Source organism: Rhea pennata, chromosome 1 (genome assembly GCF_028389875.1).
Source record: "Rhea pennata isolate bPtePen1 chromosome 1, bPtePen1.pri, whole genome shotgun sequence".
NCBI lineage: Eukaryota > Metazoa > Chordata > Aves > Rheiformes > Rheidae > Rhea > Rhea pennata.
The window spans coordinates 61,864,202-61,879,301 of NC_084663.1; the positions used below are offsets into that span (position 1 = coordinate 61,864,202).

Sequence of the window (15,100 nt, forward strand, 5' to 3'; positions counted from 1 at the left end):
GCCACACTAGACTGTGAAAATCTATATGTTTGAACTGTGGGGATCCGTGGCAAACAAGGAAAAATCGTTCCCTTCCACCTTCAGTGCATCAGCAGCCATCCTCCTTTTGATATCTTCGGAACCTCTGAACACGCTACACCTCTCCGTTCCTGCCAGCTTCATCTGTTAAACACATTTCTGTTCTCTTAGGCTGCGGCCAAGTTCAATTTGAAATGTTTCAGCTTAGTTTCCCTAACACATGGACACATGCTGACACAAGAAGTTATTAAATATGGGATGGTTGATTTGAGACAGAATTATGTCAGCTGTTCTAGTCCTTCTTGATCTGCAGCACTTTTCTAGTGAGCTGGTGCTAACCCAGGAAGCTGGAAAGGCCTTAACCGCAAGCTAAATACTATAAGCAGTGAATGTTCCAATTTGCTCATTATTTACCATCTGTTTTGGAATAGAAGATGGAGGAGTGTTTCAACTTGGCTGCATAGTAATCTGATATACGCAGTCCTTTCAAGGGGAGAAGTCCATTTTTAAGTTAGTTATTTTTAAGAAGCTTCCACAAGCAATGAATTGTTGAAAGATGCAGTATAGAATAAATAAGATGCATCAGTCATATGCCTTTAATATACTCAAATAATAAATAGATTTAAAATCTCCATCAGGGACAATATTACAAGTTAGAGACATGAGAACTACTTCAGCTTCTTGCTGGAATAACTGTTGAATGTATCTGTTATGTAATCATGTTTAAATGATGGAGGAGTAACCCCACCACAGTCTTCCTAATTTTACAGATGAGCTAGAATGCAGAATGTGTAAAGAACAGTTTCTTAAAGATATTACAGCCATTTTAAATGCATGTAGGTGCTTGAAGACTAGGTGCATATCTGTATTTATGAAAGTCAAACCTCAGACAACCATCAAAGGCAAAAACAACATCTGGACAGGAAAACGACTTCATACTGAAGTCCTAGTTTAGCACTATTAATCATTAATCTATCCCTCTCAGCTCTCCTGTTCAGCTACATTTGAAAGTAAAATTGGTGGTCTTTTTTGCAAGTCTCTCTCTCTCTTTTCTCTTTCCAGTGTGCATGTTATTTATACTACTGATTTAAGTGTATAGGTTGAAATTTGGTGAAAAAACAGTCATAAGGAATTTTAGGCTGTACTTTGAAAAAGAGAATGTCGCTAAGATCAGCACTTCTAGTTGTATCTGATGAAGCCAATTTTGCTTTCCATAACGTTATGTAACAAGAAACTGAAGTTCATCGCAGGCTTCAGCGTACTGGGAATCTACTCCCTTGCTTTGTCGTGTGAAAGTTGATACAAGGATACAACAGATTTATCTGCAAAGCAAAGCAGAAGATGTATTTCCTTGCTCTTTGGAAAACTTGACATCTTGTTTTCTGAGATGACTGTACGTTAAATGCCTGCAATAACACGCAGCATGTTATTGTTGCTATTCTTTATGTTGGTCTCTCACACCACGCTGCAGGCAAGATAAGAAGGATCATATTAGCTGAGGCCTGTGACTTGCTTGGTGTTATGGTTCTCTCTCTGGTAGTCCTTTTCTTCTGCTACTAGGATTTTATTCTAACTGTAAGCAGAGAGTGACTTCAGTGCTAAATTACAAGTTTGTTATTGCTTCCAGAAACTTTTTGCATTAATTCTGGAAGCTGTGAATATTCTTGTCTTGTGTTTGGCTGTCTGACTTTGCTAATACAGTACTGTTTTAAGGGAGATTAATGGGCTATTTCATTATGAGGGAAACTAAGCAGAAAATTAAAATTATATACTCCATGCCATACAGGAAATGAGCAATAGAAACAAGTTTAGATAGTATGTGTCAGTAAATATTCTCATTTTAAGGAAACTTCAGTTTGAATAGCTATACGTTAATATGCAGGTCACTGGGTAAGGACAGGTATAACGTGAAACCTTTATATTTTTCCAGTTTTTAAGTGTTTTTTTTAAATACTTGATTATGACAGTCTTAACCTCAAACAAATGGGCTATTTTCTCCATTTGTGTATAGCCCTTTGTCACATACATGGATGGAATGAAGAATTCTGAATTAATGTTAACTTTGCAGATGGATTCTTGTGTCAGACTTCATAACTGTTATGCTCTCTATGAAGGAATGAACTGAAATGACAAATAATAGAGTTCTGTGCTATGGGAAGTGTGCTTTTTGTTCTTCAAGCTCCTTTTTGTACATTCTAGTATATAAGCATACTTGAAAGTTATGAGAAAAAAGAAAGCCTACTTCCACTGTGGGCCTGCTGCTCCCTGAACACTAAAAATCCCCTTTTCTGCTTCAGTATTGTGTTCTGTTCCTGTCCGTGGAATCAGAAGTTACAGTAAAAGGCTTAGGACCAGTCTCTTCCTGGATAGATTACACCTGAGGGCTGAAAAGGATGATTGGAAGAAAGGATCTAGGGGTGATATTTTACACCTATATGAGCAGTCCTTTTTCTGAGCTGATGTACCATCAGCTGTTTAACAAGCCCTGCCGTGCATGTCACTTGTAATGGTGAGAATTTGAGTACACTAGAATTACCCTGCCCTTACCCTGCTGTGAAAAGTTGGACAGCAGAAAGAGCTTATAAGGTCTATTACAAATAACTCTCTGAAGAGCTGCGATTACCCTTTCCAACGGTCTCTAATGTTTCAGTGACTCTATATTACCAAATGATTCCAAAATCCTTGTGTAATTTCTTGTAGTACAGTTTATACTGGTTTTCAGGGACAAAGGGAATCTTTCCCCCATAAAAGCTAAAATGTTCACAATTAATATTTTATAATGTTGATTTCTCTACACCACTTTCCAACACCTCTTTACTAAGGAATACTTTTGCACTCTGAGATGATCGTTTGATCTTCTGGACCCAGTTCACCTACTTTTAGAGAAAGATAGAAGTAGGAAGGGGAGTGAACAGTAAAAGAGTATGCGATTTTCTCAGTTGTTTTATCATTTGTTTTTTCCTCAGTGCTGTGGTTTGGCAGTGAGTTGCCAAATAGTAAGAATGGAGACTTCTTCCAAGAAACCTTGAACAACATTACCTTGTTTGCCCAGCATGATGGCTAGTATGATCAAAGGCAAAAGGTGAAAGTGTGGGCAGCCACTATTTTCATAATAATTGATTAGGTGAGTAATGGTTCATAGTGCCTTATCATACATTTGGAATAGTTTAGGGAAGAGTTGTGATGTACAAAAGGTTGCCTGTACAGAAGTGTCTGATACATTAAGGAGAAAAATTCAAAGCAGCTGAATATATTTAAAATAGCAGGGGTGCACGACTATTAGTATTATTTTTCTCATTATAGCTTCTGTTTGACTTGGCTTTCATGTTTACCTCCTATTCTAAATGTTCGGCTTTTGTTACTGTTCTTTCAGCCTCCAGGCATCCTTGCTCTTCAAATGTTGCTGAGTTGGCCTATTACCATAGTTTAAAACCATGCAAATCTTTCTTTAGAGCTCTTCCATTTTAAAGAGCCACTCTGATAGCTTCTGTATCATAGTTTAATTGTGAAAAATTCAGCCTGATTTCCTATCAAATTACCATCACTTGTGTATGTGTCTATCCTTAATTTTCTTCAACATTCAGAACATGCTATCTAGTTTCCATCACATTTTGGTGGGGAGGAGAGGAATGTGTCTCAAAAATTTGAGTCCCTAAGGGTCTGGTGAAAATAAGTAACTGGGCAGGAGAAAAAGAATGTAATAGTATTTGCACTGAAGAAAGGCTGCAGTGACAAGCTGCCTTAGACCCCAAGTGATCAGCCCCCCCCTAGGGTCTGACCCTCTGGCCCTCTTATCAGCCAGGAGCCTTTCATCCTCTCTAGTTACAGACTGAACTCACTTCTAGGGTTGTGACATGGATTTTCTTTATTCAGGAAATGTCTCCATCAGCAGAACAGCACAGCACTAGAACACTGCCAGGGAGAATATAACCAGTGGCAACTAAACTGCCTGGCAGTTAGAATCTGAAGTGTACTAAGCATGGTTTCCACTGTATCCAGCAGATCTTTATGAGCATAAAGTCTATAAACCTCCTAGAGGACATGTGCACTTAGAGTTTGCATCTTAGAGACCAAAGCCACTCTGCTACATATTAGAGCTCCCCCGGAATTTAGATTCTGTTCATTTCCCTGAACAGCTTGCTTTAAGTATACACCTATCAGAAAATATTTTGAAAGTTGCCCAGGTGAGATGAAAAGAGATGTCATGTTTTTGTGGAGACTGAAATCTTGGCAGAGGGGACAGAAACAGTAAGACAGTTTTCTTCAGGAATGATTTATACTGTGCTCACAGCGGACCAGTCTGTGCTAGTGTTGCATAATAGAATAGATAGAAAATCAGGTGGGAGTACAAACACTTTTCTTTTGACGTATCAACAGAATGGTTTGCATAACAGAACTTGTCTTTCTCCTGTTTTGGACATTTTTCTTTTTCCATTGCAGTTGTGTCTCTGTCATCGTGCATATCAGTACACACTGCCCTAGCTGTTTCTTCCAGGACCTGCCTCTCCTGGGCAGCCATCTCTGTACTCCACTGCCTGCTGTTGGCTTCCACGGGATTTCCAGGTGTTCCAAGTGTCAGCCACTGACACTACCATGTACAGCTACTCATATTCTGCCTGCTTCACACTGTGTTTTAATCTCACTTCTCTCAGAGACCACATTGCTTAGTCTTGCCCAAATACATGACACTGGATTCTTTCAACAGCTGTCTTTGGTAAGGCAGTGTCGTAAGTTATGGGTGCGTTATCAGTAGGGGGATTTGCCAATTTGTACACAGTGACATTCAACTCATGCAACAGCCTAACTCCAGGGTCTGTGAGCCCCTTCACCTTTGAGAGTTTCCTTTTTCTTTTTTTAAATAATTAAAAAAAATTTCTGATTTTCTAATTTTAAGTTAGCATAGCAGATTAATTTTAGTGCCAGTCTTCACTGTACTTCAAGAGTTTTGCTTGGTCTCTTTTTCTCTAGCCTGCAAATGAAAACATAGTGAACTGGGAAGCAAGAAGGCATTTATAGTCAGCTAGTCAGCTTGATTAAGGACTGAATCTTTATCCTTAGATTTTGAAAGTGTGTATTTTATAAACTCTTTAATTTCATATAAACGCATCCCCACATACGCATTCTCACATATGCACTCCTAACTTCTCAACATGTTCACGTTTCTAATTCCAATTTGCAACATTTTATCTGTTCCTGAGCAAAGCACTTTCTTTCTTTATGTCCAAGACCCAAACAAACAAAATTCCTTCACCTATCTTTCTGAATGACTGAAGAGATGACAGGGGAAAAAAGCAAAACAATCAAATTTTCTCCCACTTAAAGTGAAAATTTTACTGAAGCTTGTTTTGTTGCATAGGGTTATAGTGAAAACAGATGATATTTGAAACCTGGCTTTGAAACAATCCTCGCTCCAGCCTTCGCAGGCAACCAAACATTCTCCTTCTCCACATCACTTCCAACAGCCCTTTGATACAGAATATTTCCCTGTTTATCCTCTAAACAAATTATAATTGCTGATCTGAAGTCATTTGTGTACTAAGAAAATGGTGTATTGTTAACTCCAAATCCCACTATTCTCTATAAATCCTTCTGCCGTAAAGAATTAAATAAAATGATGAAACAATTCATTGCGTTTATTTTTTTTCTTTTAAAATATTAGGATGGCTGCAATGGAATCAGCTTATCAGTAGAAAGTGCAGTGAGCAGCATATATATCTAATTTATTTAGATTGACCCCAAGAGTTCTGGTAACTTCATATTACCCAAGCAGAGGGAGCTGAGGTTCAGCAGTACTGCAGATGCTAAAAGAGCAGATGTTGAATATGCCTCCCCTAATCTATGTTCTTTACAAAATAATTGTGAATCATTTATCAAAATGTTTCACTTGTTTCGATAGCTGGACTAAATTGTAAACAAATGGTAGCCACATATTATTTACAGCAGAATAATTTTGCTTTGTTTGGTTTTACAACATTTACACAGTATTTTATGCAACCTTGGTGACCTACAAATGGTTTTGATCTATGAGTTTTACTCTTTTTTTCTGAAAAAAACAAAGAATTAACAAAATAAATGATGACAGGATTTATTTTTAACCATAGGAGCTGATAATTTGACAGAAAAATCAATAAAACTCCTGTGGTATTTTCAGAGATTGGAAATTCTCTCTTCTGCTGTCCCAAGTGCTTTTAAAATTAATCAAGCTTGCTGCTGAAATTCATTAAGTCACTAAGTATAGTCACTGTAAGTCACTATACATGTTACTGTCTCTAACTTTAGAAAGGACAAATCTTGTACAGTGATGAATGCCTTCAGCTCCCACTGAGATCCACAAGATACAATACAGGGAGTCATTAAAGTTCCCCTAATTTCCACCAGCACAAACCATTACCTGGCTTCTCCTCACCTTGTTCTGAGCTGTTTTTTGTTTGGTTTGGGTTTTTTGTTTGTTTGTTTGTCTGTTTTGTTTCTCAAGATTTGGGAAGACGGGAGCATTGGGATGAAACCTTCTGGACGGTCACTGAAACCATTACACTGTTACAGCTCTGTTCTATTTCCATTTAATCACAAACCAAGATCAGATGGTTCTAGATTAGAAAAGAAGAAACAGGGAAGCGAAAAGCCACATAAAAAAATTTCTCCTCCTTAGCATTCCATTCAAGAGTCCCAGAGGGAAATCACAAACGCATTAGGTCAGCCTTGCAAAAGTCATCCTCTAATGAAAGTTAAAAAAAAAAAAAAAAAAAAAAAAAAAAAAAAATCCAAAACACCAGGGCATGCAATATCTGAATTATTTCATTGTAATATTGGGAAAAGAGTAGCTGAATAGTTTTATGGCTTGGTTGTTATTTTCAGGACAGTTTTGTAAAGTTGTGTGAGAAGGAACAGAAACCTCTTGGTTAGGGTTTGTAAATAGAAAACATCCTAAGGCTACTGTCCCTTTCCTCTTCTCCTGGATCATTACTCTCAGGAATCCACCTGTAATTCTTTTTGTAAATGATCTGTACTGCATGAAAAGAAAGAAAGGAAGAAAAAAAAAATTGCTGAACAGAACACAGAAACGTGAGTATTTTTGAAAGCATTTAATTTTCCAGGAGGGAAGCCTCCAGCTTTTGTTTCTCTCATACATGGGGAAGGGAAAATGTTGCTTTAAACACCATCAGCTCCATTTTACTACCAAGATGACACATGTGAATTACAAATATAAGAAATGCCAGTTCTAGCAGTTCTCAGTGTTGCTCTATGATTTTTTATATATTATATACACAAGCTCGTTCATTGAAAGGCAGAGGATTAAATCATTAATGGAGACTTTCTTTTCCCCAGAGTTAAATCAGTCACTGAGCTTAAACAAAGGCTGAAGTTAGGGAGTCTGACTTAAGAGTCGCTTTCGTTTCAGCTGCCCAGGTTAACTTCTTGACCTGGGGGCTGTCACATTCTTCATCCCTTCTAGACCTCTCTGCAGGAGACACGATTGCATAAACAAGCCTGTAGTAATAGCACTTGGTTCTTTAAACCAGCGTGTTCATCCAGCATTCCCCAAAATCCCGCAGCTTGAAATTCCCCTCAGCTCTGTTCTGCTATTGTGGTGAATCGGAGCTGGTCACGGTCACTCGAGACAATTTTCAGCTCATGCTTCTTTCATAGGAATAACGGGAACTCGGAGGAGGGGAAAGCCCGGCTTTGCTCCCCCCAGTCACCTCCATCTATTCTTCTCCTCATTGCCAAGTTCCATGTCTTACAACATGGCGCAAAAGCATTTCTAAAAATTTTAAAGCCGTTTAAAACAATTTCAAAACTGCCAACTTTTGGTCACGGGGAGTGACATGTTCTGGACCAAGTGCCCTTCTTGGGGTGGTTTGTTTCTGGAAAGTGTCATTCAAAATGGCTTCTAGAAAATGTTGGGGGGGGGAAGTCACATTTTAAAAATCTGTATTTTCAAAAATCTCTGGTTTTGAGAAGCTTCCGTGCCCTCTGGTTTACATCATAGTGAGCCTGTGTCAGAGCAGCGAGGACAGGCCGTCCCCGAAGGGAAGGTGAGCGGGGAGCAGGGTGTCTCAGCTCAGCAGGCGCAGGGCAGAGCCTCCACCAGCAAGGGCGCAAGTCACACTGCGCCCAACCGAGTGAGCAGAGCGGGTCCCGTGATGCAGCCCAGGTTCAACCGAGTCCAGCTCACCAGGCAAGTCCATAGGCAGGTGTGAGGTCAAGTTAGGTGAGCAAGTCAGGGTCAGGAGCAGGCCCTGAGACAGTAACCAGGGTCAGGCAGAGCTCCGTAATCGTTGAGCACATCCATAGGGACGAGGAAGGTCCAAACCTCACCAAAGTTTCCTAGCAGAGCTGTCTGCGGGAGCCTCTGCTGGGGCCTTTCCCAGCTTTTCCTCAAAGAGCACTGGGGCTGCCTGAGCCATCCCAAACAGCTCTCTCGTACCAGGGAGCTGGCATCCAGTGCAGCGAGCTAACTCCAAGGGAGGGGAGAGAGGGAGATGCTCCAGGCTCTGACAGCTTTTGTGTCACACGGACCCCTTCTCACCTGACTGAAGACACCTGAGTTTGGCTGTTGATCTCGCTCACTCCAAAGCTGGTGAAGTTAAGCACTCCTCAGGCTCCATCCACAGCGGCCAGGCTCTGCCTCAGCCTGGGATGGGCTCTTCCTTCCACCATAGCTCGGGGCTGAAGCAGGCCTTGCCGCGGAGTCACCCTCGAGCTGGAGCAGGGGGTTGCTGCCAGCAGCGTAGGCAATGACGGGCAAAAAGAAGAAAGTGCAGGGCAGAAAGCTGCAGATGGATGGGAGACAAGAGCTAGATTTGGAGTTGGGAGAAGAGGGCTTAACTATGCCAGCTAAGCTTTTGTGGGGTACCTGAGATGGCAACTCCTACAAGAGGAGAGAAAAAATGGAACAGGAAGCTAAAAGGGGCGGGGGGGGGGGGGGAACAGAACTGAGGGATGAGGAGAAAAATGGTAGGAGAGGATGGGGGACAGATGCAGTGAGGAGGCAGGAATGGGGAGGGGAACAGCGGTTGTGGGCCAAGGAAGCGTGTAGACGGATCTGTGAAGGCAGGGAGGTGAGCTGAGAGCTATTCAGGAAGGGAAAGTGGGTGGGAGTAAAACAACTGGTCTGAGAAAAGGGAAGGAAGACAGATGATGAACCCTTCAGAGGGAAAGACTATGACTTGTTGAGAGTGACCTACATTTTGAAGGGATGAGGCAAAGACTTGCCCAGCAAGGAAGTGAAGATGGGAGAAAAAAAATAAGGTAAAGAAGGCTCTGTCTTGTTACCCACGCATGACTTGAAAATACCATAAAGAAATAAGTATAAAAGTATAGACAGCTGTTACCTTGGAAATAGAGAGATCCATCTCCACCAGAACTTTACAACCTTCAGCAAAATCTTTCTAAGCCTTATTTCCACCCTGCATTGAGTGCAGACGGTGCCCATGGCAGCACCCGGCCCGGCACCATCCAGGGTGAAGGACACTGCAGCTGCCCAGTAGCCCCTGCAGGGATTTTCCTGACCATTTTCAAGCTCGCAGATACGAGCAGATGGCAACATGGGCTGAGTGTGCAAAACAGTGTTTAGGAGAGAATTAGCGTGTCCAACACCTTGGATGTCCTGTGATTTTATTTGTGCGGTCAGTGGTGAGAATGTATTTTATAATTCTGTGTTTTGATCACCTCTTTTTATGTTGATGCTGAACAAGGCAAATTAGTGTGTGTGTGTGTGCTGAAAAGCAGAGTTAGTAAATTTATTGCTTGCGCACACGCGCAGGAGCTGCCAGTTGCGGTTTCCCTGGTTATCTGCAAGCTTGCAGAGCTGTGCATGTGGCAGCTTGGGCAAAGTGAAAAAGGGAGTTTGTAGAGGAAAGTTGTAAAGTCTTTTACAAGTTTTCCAGTGTATAAGAGCTAAATATTCCCATTTTGCATTATCTTGATCATGAACAATCTGTGCTCTTCTTGTTGTGTGCAATATTGTTCTTTTAAACCTCTGTTGCACTATATGTGCATCCCTGCATCTGCTACAAAATTTCTTGTTGAGTTCCCCATCAGCTAAAGAGCTCCACTGTATAAAAATGCATGAAAGAAATTGCTATTCTTTACAATGCACATTTCCCCTAACATCTCTTCTGCAAAGGTTATTGGGAGGGTGACTTAGTGTGTATGCGACAGTCCGGTGCTGTAAGCCTTGCTGCCCAGGCAAGGTCTCTAGGATGTATTTGCGTCCAGTGCAGCATCTGAGGACTGTGGCTACACAGGGGATAAACTTTTATATCAAGTAGCTACTCTTGGAGAGAATATTATCCAGGAAAAACAACGAATAAGGTGGCTTGCTATGGAAATACAGTGTAGTTACAGAAGTAAACACAAATCACAGGGTACTTGCAAAAGAGGTTCGGACTGTATTGTCACGCAGGTAGGTGTAGAAATAGTGATTTATAACTTGTATATTTATGGGGAAAGAACAGATGATGGCTGCAAAGCCCAGTTTTGGCTTGAAATTTTAGTACATATAAGAAGCAGAAACTAAGAGAAAAGGATTGACTCATTCTTCTTGTGTGGGGAAGGATGGCGTGGAAAAGATAGCAAATAACACGTAATCGGAAATAGGCAGGGGTGCTTATAAATTAAATGTAGGGAAGAGGTCTGGTAAAACTTTATTTTTGGCACTAACAGTGCACACCAAAATGCTCTCTGAGTTCTGGAGGGGTTTCTTGGAAAAAAACTAAAAACTCCAATTACAATAAAAGGAAATAGTTTTCTGACAGAGTAGTAAAAAGGTGGAACAACAGATGCCCTGATAAACATACTCAGTTGCCACAGGCACCTATAATGCATCCTCTAAACACATTTTTTGACTAGTAAAGTGGAAAAATGGGCAAATCTAGGATTAAAGAAAATTGCATCCCACTTTCAATGTGTGCAGAATGCCTGAAACAGTATAAATTGTGTATCTTGGCCTTTCCCAAATATATAAGCTAGCACTTGAGGAAATGATTTAAAACTGAAGTGTGCTGCATTTCCTCATAGTCAAGACTCCATTGCAGCCGTTAGTAGAATTGTGTTTTTCCATTTTCCATCTCTAGCATAGTTAGTTTTAGTGACTTGGATTCTTAATAAGAAAAAGAAAAGGCATTAAGAAGTAATAAAACACAGAAGTGGTGAGGTATGTCCCATATGGTAACACATTTTCTTTAATTGGTTAGGTAGAACTGCACAGATGTTAAAAGTTAGTTTTTCCCTAAAAACAAAACACACAAAGAAAAACAACCTAGTAAAATGACAGCTGATATGACTGTGTGTCATTCATTTTAGCTTTATGGTAGCAGTGGCTTAAATGCCATGAATGCAAAGACGTTACCGTTTGTGTAGATATTTTTACTGTGTTCAGAGAATTTTTGAAAGATTTAATGGAAAGATCTGTGAAAAAACATTTTAACCAGTCTTCTGATTTTTAAAAGACTTAGAAGTACTTGGAAGTGGGTATAATGGATTTGTATGAAAATTTAAAACAAGAATTTTTTTTGTATTTCCTTTGGAATATTATGAATTTTTATGGTCAGACTGTAATATTTGTTTAAAGCTGTTAAGATTGTCTTCATGTAGATAGGACGCATTCTGTGCTTTTTATGTTACACTGTGAAGTTTTGACTTTCTTTTTTATCCCAATCCTGTCTTAAATTAGAGTTGACACTCATATTCTTTTTACATATCTATTTTTAGATTAATTTGTACTTAGTCCAGAAGTATTTTATTCCCAAATTTATTCCCAAGAGAATCCATACTTTGTCTCATATTTACAACATGCAAATAGGAAATATCATGTTACATGATTTTTCATATTTAAAAAGCTGTAGATTTTTCTAATCTTTATTAGCATTGCTAATATGAGATCCATAACATCTCTTTATTAGCTTCACTAGCATCCTTGTTGTAAATAGACTCATACTTGCAAAGGAATGGATTGAACTGACCTGTAGAATTAATTTTTGATTTACAAAGTTTTGCCGATTATACTGTTTTTTTTTTTTCCCTTATCTATAAGATAATTTGTACACATCAAAGAGAAGGAGTCAAGGAAAAAGCATGGCCATGTAACAACCTGTTATGGTATGAATGTGTTAGTTTTTTGATGTCACTTACTCTGATCATATTACTCATCATGGCAAGCGAGAGAGAGGAACTTAGACCAGGGCGATAACTGTTCGGTAAAATCCCAAATCGACGTGGGAAGAACGAGAGAGTGAGCTCCAGCTGGTAAAAGCTTCATCTCATCACATCAGCGTATGTGTTCGTGTGGCTCAAGGGTGACTACTCCAAACCTCTGCTTGGTATTACCTGTTTTAAAACAAGTATAAAACCATCTAAATTGTTGCAAAAGCGCCGGCCCTGCTACCTAAATAGAAATTATCTCATCTAATATCTTAAATACATTCCGGCAAACATATGAAAAAATATGAGATTCTAAATATCACAAGAAAAAGGAGCTTTACTGCTGTCAGTTCATTGTAAGGAGCTTTTTAAAAAGATTTCATGTTAAATTCTCAGTTTTGTTTTCCTTAGATGTCCTGACTTGGCAGCATTCTGTTCCAAAAATGCCTGGTTTTGGTACAAATGACTCATAAATAAAAGCTTACTGTAGAAGCTTTAAAGCTGGCGCACAGTTTTCCACAAAGCAAAATCATAAGGAACTTATTCTCAAAGTGGTAATACAAATGTTCGAGTAAAAACACAGGGTGACGGAGAGTGGGATAGAGGAGAGTTAATTACCTTACTGCAGAAATTTGGAGGGGTCTTTTTCCTTCTTTGCTTTTATTTTAAAGGAAGACAGCTCAAAAATCCCACTCAAACACAATTAATTCAGTATTTAAAATATTTGCATTCTGTTGTTGCTGTTCAAATCACAGATACAGACCTTGGACCAAGGACTGTGGTGGTAAAAGGTGCCAACAGAAGCGCAGCAGACTAGCTAGTAAGAAAGCGGTAGTGATAGGAAGAGTTGGGTTTTGCTGCTTTATGATCATACATGAAGACTGAAAACCAGCTTTATTTAATTCCTGATTTCCCTTGTTTCAGACTCTTCCAGCCTGTTTATGGTTCCTGCACTCCTGATTTCTGCTAAAAATAACGCTAGTCGCCTCCCGCCAACGTAGCTGGTGCAGAGGAAGGAGGAGCAGGAGTCCTCGTGCAGGTGGGCAGTGGCCCGAGCTTTCGTGGCCGTTTGGGCTACCGGTACGGAGAGCAGATCCCTCCCGGGGTCCGCGGCGGCGGCGGCAGCGACGCTGCCCAAGCGCTCTCGGCGATGACGCCTGACACCAAGCAAGCGGGAACAAGCGTGAGAGACTGCAAGAGAAAAAGTCTCTTGCATGCCACGATCGCAGCAGCGAAGAGCTGCTGGAGTTTGTTAGGATGCAGATAGCCGTAAGCAAGGCTGGTTTGGGAGGGCTTTTTCTTTTTTTTTTTTTTTTTTTTTTGGTGCGCTCTTTCCACACCTACAGAAAATTTACCATGAACAAACCAAAAACCCTGCTCCAACTCAAAAAAAAAAGAAAAAGGTAAGCATTCAGAGAATAATCTTTCTTACGGTCAAATGGAGAGAATTACACTGACCTGTTGCTTGCGCAGAATTCTAGAATAAAAAAAAATAATAAAATGATTTTTAGCTACTCCAGTTGTCATTTGATCGGAGCTTTTAAATTTACTGATCCCTCAGTATATCAACATTTTGGAAACACATCATGTAAATTTTCACCTGTTATCTTAAAGAAATAATACAGAGAGTACAAAATAAAGCCTATACGCTCCAAGTAAAGCATTAGTCTCCCTAGAAAAACTTGTCTCATTTCTAAATTTGCCACAGGCAATTTTCAATAGCTGTTACGTCGTAAGGAGAAAAAATATGCTTCCTAAACTACATGCTGTAAACTAAACTCAGTGTAATACTTAAAGCATTGCAATATGAATTTGCATTTCTGGGAAAAAAAAAGAGAAAAATTATTCCAAGTCAGTAATAACGTAAAAAGTTAAAACAATGAACTACTGACAACCTTCAGAATTTGTCTTTGCCTGCCAGGAGCTCAGAGCATCAGTGGTTCAGGAGGCTGTTGCAGATGACTAGTGGTCCACAAACTCTGCTTGAGAATTGCTTTTCTGAAACCATAATTGAAATTACAAAAGCTTAAAACTCCAGTTTGGTCTCCGTGTGAAAGGCAGAGATATAATATTACTGTGTCATTATTCACATTTTTTTTTTTGTCCAAGGGCAACAGCCATTCTGGTGGTTTCCCTGACAAATGGTTGTGAATGAGTGCAGAGTCTGCAGGAAAGGCTGGCTATCCATTTACTTGGATATGGAAATACTGATGGACTAGAATTTCCTTTGAAACCTGAAAAGTGCTAAGTCAGCATTGTGACAGCTGTGCCTCTGCTCACGTTTTAAACAAACTTGGGTTTGTGTTCCTGGTCCTCACTGTTTCTTAGCTATGTATTAATTCTACACTTAAAAGCTGATATTACAAGATAAGTGCTCCCACTTCTTTTTTTTCTCCATTTTGTTGTAAACAAACAAATCTCACAGTTCATGGAGTTTACAGTTTAATTTTCTTCATTTGGTTGGCCTGCCTCCAGAAAAGAAACAAACACTTTTTTTTTTTTTTTTTTTTTTAATTCTTGGGTTTAGGTGTATTCTCTCAAAATAAATGCACTTTAGTGCCTGGACTATTGTCATCCGTTCTTGAAAAGCCCAGAGTAATTCCAATAAAGACCAGCTGTGCCCTTTCAGCTCATCAGGTTCAGCCTGATTTATTTAGTGAAGAACAGTGGGTGCAACCTAAAACTCCCTCAAATCTTTGGGAAGACTTTCCTTGGCTTTAGTAGGCTTCTCTGATACAGGATGTTTCTTTTCTGATCTAATTGAATTCTGTTGACAGAGGGTATAGACCATAATGAGAAAAGTTTGTCATCTGCTTTTTCTTACTTCTGTATGAATTTCTGCAAGAAGAGAAGCTTTGATGCTGATGCTTAAGTTATGTATAATATAGACAGAGAGAATGTCCTCAATGCTAATTCCACCTTTGGGCAGTTGAATGTA

The 15,100-nt window shown here is 39.7% G+C and overlaps 1 long non-coding RNA gene across 1 annotated transcript; it reads left to right on the plus strand.

The window, feature by feature from the left end:
- Positions 1 to 2,989: 2,989 nt before the first annotated feature.
- On the plus strand, positions 2,990 to 5,641 carry LOC134137113 (uncharacterized). Its single transcript, XR_009957627.1, has 2 exons — positions 2,990 to 3,142; positions 4,459 to 5,641. It is a non-coding gene; the product is annotated as an uncharacterized LOC134137113 (long non-coding RNA).
- The last annotated feature ends 9,459 nt before the right edge of the window (positions 5,642 to 15,100 follow it).